Below are 10,413 nucleotides of genomic sequence, written 5' to 3' on the forward strand. Positions count from 1 at the left end.
AAAGCTATTTGCTTTACCTTTGAGTGTGGTTTTTCACTGGGAAAATGAGACAATGGCTGCTTCCAGCCTTCTCTGGGGCATTTCTAGGCGACTAGAAACCTTTGCCATATTGTCTGGACTCATAGTCTACGAAGTACAGCCTGTCTCCCAGGACTCCCAACAGAATACACCCCCAGTTCCTGGATCAGAAGGGCCATCTCTGGCTTGTGGGGAAGGTACACAGAAGGGCTTGGCCACCCCAGTGTCCGAAATACCCGCCAGGTACTTAGGCCCTTCTGAGACCTGTTGAGAGAGTAGTTACCCACCACTGGGGAGGGGCCCTCAGGGAGCAGCACTCCGCTGAGAGAAACAACTTCCTACCCTTGATGGGTTGAGAGCCATCTGAGTTATAAGAAATAAAAACTTAGAAACTCTTCCCGTCCTTCTCCACAAAACACCAGCTGGTGCTATAAATAAGAAATATGAGGCTGAGTCCTGCACATTTATATCTAAACTAGAGGCCCAATGCACGAAATTCATGCAAGAGTAGGCCTTCACAGCCACGGTGGCTGCCTGGATCCCTCCCTCTCAGCCAAGTACATGTGCAGACACAACATTCAAAAAGCAAACCCTATCTAAACATTCCCATTTTTATAATCGCATCAACCCTTACATTTCCATGTTTAACCTAATGTAGCATGATTCTGGGCTTCACCCATGGGTTTCCGCACCACAGTTCATGAATGCCCCGATCAAGAAGTCCTGGAAATTCCTCTTTTCTATCCTGAGGACATATACACACTTTAATATCATCCTCTGTGGCCCAACATTTCGCAGTTTGCATTCCCAGGCGGCTTGCCATGACGGCTCCTTGGACTTTTGAAACTGACTAAAGCGGCAGGCGCCTCCAGTCTGGCCCATCGCCTGCCCCGCCCCCTCCCCCACCCCCAACCCTCTGCTCCCCTTGCTCCCTCCCCTCCACCTCCCAACCCTGCCTGCCCAGCTGGCAATGCTGCCACCCCCACGGAGTGCATGTGGAGAGCATCGCCAGACTGCGTGGTGCACTACACGGGGATGCTTGGAGATGGACAGCAACTTGATCCCTCCGGAACAGAAACAAGCCCTTGGCGTTTATGCTAGGCAAGCAGGAGGTGAGCCGAAGCTGGGAAGAAGGGGTTGCCCAGATGCGTGAGGGTCAGAGAACCAAACTGACTGTCTCCCCGGGCTCTGCCTACGGTGCCACCTGCCACTGGGCACCCAGGAATAATCCCACCAAATGTCACTCTCCCTCTGACATGGAGCTTCTAAAACTGGAATGACAGGAATGGCCTACTCCCTGAGCTCCCTGCGCTTGGATGTGCTGAGGGATCTGGCGCCCCCTACGTACACCAGGCAATCGGAAGGGAGCTTTTCCTAATGGTCCACTTGGTATGAGCATCTGCCCAGACTGTGTTCTGTCACCCAGCTTTGCTCGCCCCTTTCTCCTGGTATGTGTGCTGACCTAAACGACATGCCATAAACCTCAGGTTACTACTCTTTTCATTTTGTTTTCCGTTGGGTCTGAAGATTCAGTTTGTCTTTTGGATCTAGGTTTGCAATTAAATATTAATCAAGTATTAACAGCACCAAGTAATGGGTTAACTTTAGACTAGGAATTGGTGTGTGTGTGTGGGGGGGGGGGAGGTGGAATGCAAGAATATTTAATTTATTTATTTTTTGGATGAAATGTTCATTTATCTATTATCTAGTAAACATTCTGACTGCTGAGCTGCAAAGCCATAGCAGATTTGAGGCGCTGTTGAGGGACAGTGATCTCCAAGTTGAGACGTCTTTGGATTGAATGAAGAGCCCTACCCAAAACTGAAGTGGGGAGGGGGAGAGCCCTTGCTTCCACTGCCCCAAACCCCTCTCCCCTTAAACCCTCTGCCTTTAAAAGCACGTCGTTTTCACTGTGATGTTGGACACTACAGGTATCTGTCCCCTGGCCAGCACTGACCTCTGAAGCCTTCTTCGTGGCTGGGCTTCCCCTACTCCCCATCCTGTGTGTGTGTGTGTGTGTGTGTGTGTGTGTGTGTGTGTTTTCTAATAGATATTCATGACTTTTATAATGTCACTAGAGGCACGGTGCATGACATTCGTGCACGAGGTGTGTGTGGGGGTCCCTCACCCTGGCCTGTGCCCTCTCGCAGTCCGGGACCTCCAAGGGGTCCTTAGTGCTGCCACGAAGTTGGGAGAGGCTCCTGCCACCACCTTTGCTCTCGCCAGCTGAGAGCCCGGCTTCTGGCTGAGCTGTGAGCCCAGCTCCTGCATTGAGTGTATACCCCCTGGTGGTCCGTGCATATCATAGCAACCAGTTGTTCCGCCATTCGGTCAATTTGCATATTAGGGTTTTATTATCCTATCTAATAAAAGAGTAATATGCAAATTAACCATCACTCCACTACACCCACAAGCCACGCCCACCAGCCACATCCACCAGCCAATCAGGAACAAATATGCAAATAAACCCAACCAAGATGGCTATGGCCACAGAGAGCAGGAGGGAGGCTTGGGTTTCCCCAGCAATGGAGGGAGCCAAGCTTTCTGCCTGCCCTTGCCGGCCTAGGCCTCCACTCAAGGCTACAAAGTTTCAATGATAGAAAATACATAAATCCAAACAGAAATGGCAGCAGCCACAGAGCTGGAAAGAGCAGGAGGCTTGGGTTTCCCCGGCAATGGAGGAAGCCAAGCTTTCCGCCTGCCCTGGCCTGCCTTGGGCTCTGCTTAAGGCTACAAAGTTTCAATTATAGAAGATACATAAATTTTAACAGAAATGGCTTTCGCCACAGAGCAAGCAGAAGGCTTGGCTCCGCTCCAGGCTACAAAGTTTCAATTGTAGAAGATAGCTAAACCCCAGATACCAGGGCCTCTGCTTGGGTCGCCAGGGGGCGTGGCCAGCCTGCAAACCACCACAGGCCCCTCGCCCAGGCCGCCCACACCCCAAGGGAACCCCCACCCTGATCCGGGACACCCTTCAGGGCTAACCAGCTGGCCCCCACCCATTCACCAGGCCTCTATCCTATCTAATGAAAGAGTAATATGCAGATTGACCATCACTCCAACACACAAGATGGCTGCCCCCATGTGGTCAAAGATCCTGACCCCATGTGGACACAAGATGGACACCACAAGATGGCCAGCAAGGGAGGACAGTTGGGAGGGACCAGGGCTGCAAGGGAGGGCAGTTGTGGGCGATAAGGCCAGCAGGGAAGGGCGGTTGGGAGGGACCAGGCCTGCAGGGGAAGACAGTTAGGGATGACCAAGCAGGCAGAGGAGGGAAGTTGGGGGCGACCAAGCCTGCAGAGAAGGGCAGTTGGGAGGGACCCAGGCCTGCAGGGGAGAGCAGTTGGAGGGGGACCAGGCCTGCAAGGGAGGGCAGTTAGGGATGACCAGGCCTGCAGGGGAGGGCAGTTAGGGGCAAACAGGCTGGCAGGGGAGCAGTTAGGCATCAATCAGGCTGGCAGGGGAGTGGTTAGGGGGTGATCAGGCTGGCAGGCAGAAGTGGTTAGGGGCAATCAGGAAGGCAGGCAGGCGAGCAGTTGGGAGCCAGCAGTCCTGGATTGTGAGAGGGATGTCTGACTGGGATCGGGCCTAAACGGGCAGTCGGACATCCCTCTAGGGGTCCCATATTGGAGAGGGTGCAGGCTGGGCTGAGGGACAGCCCCACCCCCGTGCATGAATTTCATGCACTGGGCCTCTAGTATAGGATAATTATCCAGGCCCCACTTCCTAAATTTTAAGAACTTTAATCAAAAGTTTAAATTGAAGTTATTATTTATAGACACTTTAAGTCCAGTAAAAGCCCAGCCATCATGACAAATCCTTGAATGTTACCTTAAGAAAATGATGCTTGGTCATTGATCACACCTTCAGCATTTCTTGTTTTTTGATGCTCAACTCCTCCTGCCAATCTCAAAGTTTCCTGGCTTTTCCTTCCCCCTCTCACTTCTTTGCTGTCTTATGTAGTGATTTAGTGAGAAAAATTATTGCTGCCAACCCCCACCCCCCTGCACCTGCCTCCTTTGCACTACATATGAGTTTCAGGTTTTATTATTACAATAAAATGCTTTACACTGGCTTTCTTTCTTTCTTTTTTTAATTTTATTTTATTGTTTAAAGTATTACAAGTAGTAGTACATATGTCTCCTTTTTTCCCCCATTGACCTTCCCCCGGCCTCCCCTATTCCCCGGTACATGCCCTCACCTCCCCACCCCCCAGTGTCTTGTGTCCATTGGTTGTGCTTATATGCATGCATACAAGTCCTTCAGTTGATCTCTTACCTCCCCCCACAACCCTTCCCAGCCTTCCCACTGTAATTTGATAGTCTGTTTTATGCTTCTCTGCCTCTGTATCTATCTTTTTGTTCATCAGGTTATAATGTTCTTTATTATCCATAAATGAGTGAGATCATGTGGTATTTTTCTTTCACTGCCTGGATTATTTCACTTAGCATAATGGTCTCCAATTCCATCCATGCTGCTGCAAATGGTAAGAATTCCTTCTTTTTTATAGTAGCATAGTATTCCATTGTGTAGATGTACCATAGTTTTCTAATCCACTCATCTGCTGCTGGGCGTTTAGGCTGTTTCCAAATCTTAGCTATTGTAAATTGTGCTGCTATGAACATAGGGGTTGCATATATCCTTTCTGATTGGTGTTTCTGTTTTCTTGGGATATATTCCTAGAAGTGGTATTACTGTGTCAAATGGGAGTTCCATTTTTAAATTTTTGAGGAAACTCCATACTGTTTTCCACAGTGGCTGCACCAGTCTGCATTCCCATCAGCAGTGTAGGAGGGTTCCTTTTTATCCACATCCTCTCCAGTACTTGTCGTTTGTTGATTTGTTGATGATAGCCATTCTGACAGCTGTGAGGTGGTACCTCATTGTTGTTTTGATTTGCATCTCTCGGATGATTAGTGACTTTGAGCATGTTTTCATGTGTCTCTTGGCTTTCTGAATGTCCTCTTTCAAAAAGTGTCTATTTAGGTCCTTTGCCCATTTTTGATTGGGTTGTTTATCTTCCTTTTGTTAAGTTGTATAAGTTCCCTGTAAATGTTGGAGATTAAACCCTTATTGGAGATAACATTGGCAAATATGTTCTCCCATGTAGTGGGCTTTCTTGTTGTTTTGTCTTCTTTCTGTGCAGAAGCTTTTTATTTTGATGTAGTCCCATTTGTTTATTTTCTCCTTAGTCTCTCTTGCCCTAGGATCTGTGTCTGTAAAGATATTACTATGACATATGTCTGCAATTTTGCTGCCTGTGGAGTCTTGTAAGCTTTTTATGTTTTCCTGTCTTACATTCAAGTCCTTTAGCCATTTTGAGTTTGTTTTTGTATATGGTGTAAGTTGGTGATCTAGTTTCATTTTTTTTGCATGTATCTGACCAAGTTTCCCAGCACCATTTTTTAAAGAGGCTGTTTTGACTCTATTGTATGCTCTTGACTCCTTTGTCAAATATTGAGTATAATGGCTTGGGTCAATTTCTGGGTCCTCTAATCTGTTCTATTGGTCTACATGTCTGTTCTTATGCCAGTACCTGGCAGTTTTGAGAACCGTGGCTGGGTAATATAGTTTGATGTCTGGTATTGTGATCCTTCCAACTTTGTTCTTCTTTTTCAGAACAGCTGTAGCTATTAGGAGGTTTTTTTATTTTATTATTCCAGATGAATTTTTGGAGAGTTTGTTCTAGATCTTTGAAATATGCCATTGGTATATACCTAATTCTTTAGGTATTGCATTGAATCTATAGATTGCTTTAGGTAGTATGGACATTTTAATGATGTCGATTCTACCAATCCGTGAACATGGTATGTTCTTCCATTTGTTTATGTCTTCCTCTATCTCTTTTTTCAACGTCCTGTAGTTTTTCGAGTACAGGTCTTTTACATCCTTGGTTAAGTTTATTCCTAGATATCTTAATTTTTTTGGTGCAATGGTAAATGGGATTGTTCTTTTCATTTCTCTTTCTGTGAGTTCATTATTGGTGTATAAAAAGGTCATAGATTTCTGGGTGTTAATTTTGTATCCTGCTACATTGCCAAATTCATTTATTAGGTCTAGTAGTTTTTTGATGGAGTCTTTGGGGTTTTCTATGTATAGTATCATGTCATCTGCAAATAAGGAGTTTTACTTCTTCTTTTCCAAATTGGATGCCTTTTATTTCTTCTTGTCTGATCGCTATGGCTAGTACTTCTAGCACTATGTCGAACAGGAGTGGTGAGAATGGGCATCCTTGTCTTGTTCCTGTTCTTAGGGAAAAATGGCTTTAGTTTTTGCCCATTGAGTATGATGTTGGTTGTAGGTTTGTCATATAGGGCTTTTATTATGTTGAGATATGATCCCTCTATTCCCACTTTGCTGAGAGTTTTTATCAAGAAAGGGTGTTGGATTTTGTCAAATGCTTTTTCTGCATCAATTGATATGATTATGTGATTTTTATCTCTCACTTTGTTTATGTGATGTATCACATTTATTGATTTGCGGATATTGTACCATCCTTGCATCCCTGGAATAAATACCACTTGGTCATGGTGTATGATCTTTCTAATATATTCCTGAATCTGATTTGCTAGAATTTTGTTGAGGATTTTAGCATCTATGTTCATCAGGGATATTGGCTTGTAGGTCTCTTTTTTTGTGGTGTCTTTATCTGGTTTTGGGATTAGGGTGATGCTGGCTTCATAGAAAGAGCTTGGAAGTGTGCCTTTCTCTTGAATTTTTTGGAATAGTCTGAGGAGGATAGGTTTTAGTTCTTCTTTGAATGCTTGGTAGAACTCCCTTGTAAAGCCGTCCGGACCAGGGCTTTTGTTTGCTGGAAGATTTTTGATCGCTGTTTCAATTTCTTCGGTAGTTATCAGCCTATTCAGGTTTTTTTTTTTTTTTGTTTTTGTTTGTTTGTTTTTTATCTTGGTTGAGTTTTGGGAGCTTGTATTTTTCTAGGAATATGTCTATTTCATCTAGGTTGTCCTTTTTGTTGGAATAGAGTTGTTCATAGTATTTTTTCATAATCGTTTGTATTTCTGTGGGATCAGTTGTTATTTCACCTCTTTCATTTCTGATTTTGTTTATTTGGGTCCTCTCTCTTTGCTTCTTGGTGAGCCTGGCTAGAGGTTCATCAATCTTGTTTATCCTTTCAAAGAACCAGCTTTTGTTTTTGTTGATCTTTTGTATTGTTTTCTTGGTCTCTGTTTCATTTATCTCTGCTCTGATCTTTATTATTTCCTTCCTTCTGCTTACACTGGGCTTTTCTTGTTGCTCTCTTTCTAACTCTTTTAGTTGTAGGGTTAGGTAATTTATTACCATTGTTTCTTGTTTTTTGTGGTAGCCTTGTAGAACTATGAACTTCACTCTCAAGACTGCTTTCATTGTGTTCCCTGCTGCACTTTCATGATAGTGTAGACAATGGGTAGCTTCCAGCATCTCCTCTGTGTATGTGTAGGATTATTTCTACTGGTCCTATACTGCCCTAGTTCCCTTTTCCTAATAGTTTATTATTGTTTGGCAGTACCTTGAAGCTCTAGTAATGGGTAGGAACTTATTTTTTTTAGTATATTTTTATTGATTTCTTAGAGAGGATGGGAGATGGAGAGAGGCATAGAAAAAATGATGAGAGAGAACCTTTGATGGGCTGCCTCCTGCACGCCCCCCAACAGGATTGAGCTTGCAACCTGGGCATGTGCCCTGACTGGGAATAGAACAGTGACCTCCTGGTTCATAGGTTCATGCTCAACCACTGACCCACACCAGCTGGGCTTTTTCCTAGTAGTTTAATAAATATATTGACCTCATAGCCAGTTATCTTGTTAGCTGAACATTTTTGGAAAGGTCTAATACTGCCCTTCCCCTCAAATCATTTGTCTTCTTGACTATGCAAAAAGTCAAGGTAAGAGTTCAGGTGTGCTGTGCTGGTAACATCTTCTTGAGAATGCTGGACTTCTTCTCTGTGTTGGATTTACAGCAGCATAATAGATGATGATTTACACCTGAATTTAGCAGATGGAGAAGGAACCATTGCTAAACTGGGTATTCACATTCTGGCAGACACCTGGTGAACCCCGGAATTCTCCCAAACAGTCCTGCTATGCCTTACTTGGCTTTGCTTGAATAAGCACTGAAAAGAACCAGAGCATAGTTTTACATGGTGGATGTTTCAGGGGTCAAGAGTTACAATAAGTAAAGCTATCTGGGAGACCAAGGTTGATTTAAAGCAGGCTTTGTGCCAGAAGACAGAATTGTTGACATTTTGTGTGACTGAATATATAAAAAGAAAGAGTAAATTAGTGAAGGCAGAAGAGAGGGAGAAGTAATTATATTCTGTCTCTCCCAACCTCACCTCCCTCACCCCCTGAAAGTGAGTCTTTGTTTCCTAAGACCATCATGCTTGTGTACCTGGGTTCCCTTCTTCTGAGGTCACCACTGTGAGCCCTATATGAACCCTGCCGACTTCTTCCTGGATGTCATTAATGGAGACTCCTCCGCTGTGACATTAAACAGAGAGATCGAAGATGGTGAATGTATGTGCATCTGTCTAGAGTCACGTATTATCATCCAATTGAATTGACTGAAGTTGAGCAGTGTGGTATGTTATTAAAATGTGGCTTTGTGAATTCATATTACTGATGCTGCCATCTGATACAAGTTGCCATAGTTAGTCTAGGCTGCTTTAACAAGACTACCATAGTCCAGGTGACTTAAACAATAGACATTTATTTCTCACTAGAGGCCGAGTGCATGAAATTCGTGCATGGGGGGTGTTCCTCAGTCTGGCCTGCACCCTCTCCAATCTGGGACCCCTCAGGGGATCAAGCCTAAACCGGCAGTCAGACATCCCTCTCACAATCCGGGACTGCTGGCTCCTAATAGCTCATCTGCCTGCCAGCCTGATCGCCCCATAACTGCTCCCCTACCAGCCTGATTGACACCTAACTGCTCCCCTGTGGCCTGGTCGCCCCTAACTGCCATCCCCTGCCAGCCTGGTTGCCTCTAACTGCCTTCCCCTGCAGGCCTGGTCTCCCTCAACTGCCCTCCCCTGCAGGCCTGGTTGCCCCCAACTGCCCTCCCCTGCAGGTCCGGTCACCCCCAACTGCCCTCCCCTGCCGGCCTGTTTGCCCCTAACTGCCCTGCCCTGCTGGCCATCTTGGGTGGCCATCTTGTGGTGGCCATCTTGTGATGACGTAAGGGCAGCCATCTTGTGGCAGCCATCTTTTGATGATGTGAGGGCATCACGGGAGGCCAGAAGTGTCACCTAGGCTTTTATTAGTATAGATGGTTCTAGAGATCAGGAAGTCCAAGATCAGGGCACCAGCAATTTGGTGTTTGTTGCGGTCCCCCTCCCTTGTTCATAGGTGGGCCACCATCTTCTCATTGCCTCTTCACATAGAGAAGCAGGGAGGACCTCTTGGAGCCTCTTTTATAAGGACACTAATCCCATTCATGTGGGCTCCACCTTCATGACCCAAGCACTCCTCAAAAGCCCCACCTTCAAACACTATCACATTGGGGATTGGGTTTCAGTATATGAATGGGGTGGGGGGGGGGGCGGGCATAAATATTTCATTTATAACATCACTCAACACACATTTTGTTGTCTATGAGTGCTGTACTTGTAATGTATAAGTGCACATTTATGTGATAGTGTCAGTTCTGAATGTTTTTCATTTTGAAAGTGCTCATTTTTATATAGTGTCTTGAAATAAGAAACTTCATAATTTATGCATTTGCACACAGTGAAAAGAACGGCAGCGGGTTTTCTATTAAGAACCACAACTGCCTCTGGTAAGAAGTTTGTTTTAGGAGAATCAGGGCACAAATATTATAGCTGGGAGACGGTGAGCGAGGGCGCGAGTGCCACCCAGGCCCTCCCTGCTTCTCTGTGTGTATGGATACAGCAAGTCAGGCCATAACTTATATTTCTAATGGTAAAGCAATGGCAGGTCCAATAATTCTTTATGGTCAAACTTAGAATTAAGGTGTTAGGGAAGAATCCAAGAAACGGATTCCAGAAAAACGGGCTAACTCAGTTATTTTGTTCATGTTTTCCCTCTGTCCACTTCTATTTCAAGCCAAGGAGACGGAAGAGCCTTCCAAGAGAGATAAGCCACGCATAGAATAACTAGCTGAGTTTTATGTCAACTCCGCCTTCTTCAGAGAAACGAAAGTTGAGTTAGATCAACTCTCAGGGGGTCAGAAACAGAAGAAGAAGAGCACAGCCTTCAAGGAGATCACCTATGCCACCTCCTTCTGTCATCAACTCAGATGGGTTTCCAAGCGTTCCTTCAAAAACTTACTGGGTAATCCCCAGGCCTCCATAGCTCAGGTAACCTCACAGATATTCTAATTATGCTGTGAAATGTTCATCTGGGGACATTAGATTTTGATACAATTTACTGTAGA

General features: G+C 45.2%; 1 pseudogene; it reads left to right on the plus strand.

Annotated features, from left to right (window-relative positions):
* Positions 1-1,053: 1,053 nt before the first annotated feature.
* On the plus strand, positions 1,054-1,298 carry LOC129151700 (peptidyl-prolyl cis-trans isomerase FKBP1A-like; annotated as a pseudogene).
* Positions 1,299-10,413: the final 9,115 nt, after the last annotated feature.

The sequence above is a fragment of the Eptesicus fuscus genome, chromosome 2 (assembly GCF_027574615.1).
Source record: "Eptesicus fuscus isolate TK198812 chromosome 2, DD_ASM_mEF_20220401, whole genome shotgun sequence".
Taxonomy (NCBI): Eukaryota; Metazoa; Chordata; class Mammalia; order Chiroptera; family Vespertilionidae; genus Eptesicus; species Eptesicus fuscus.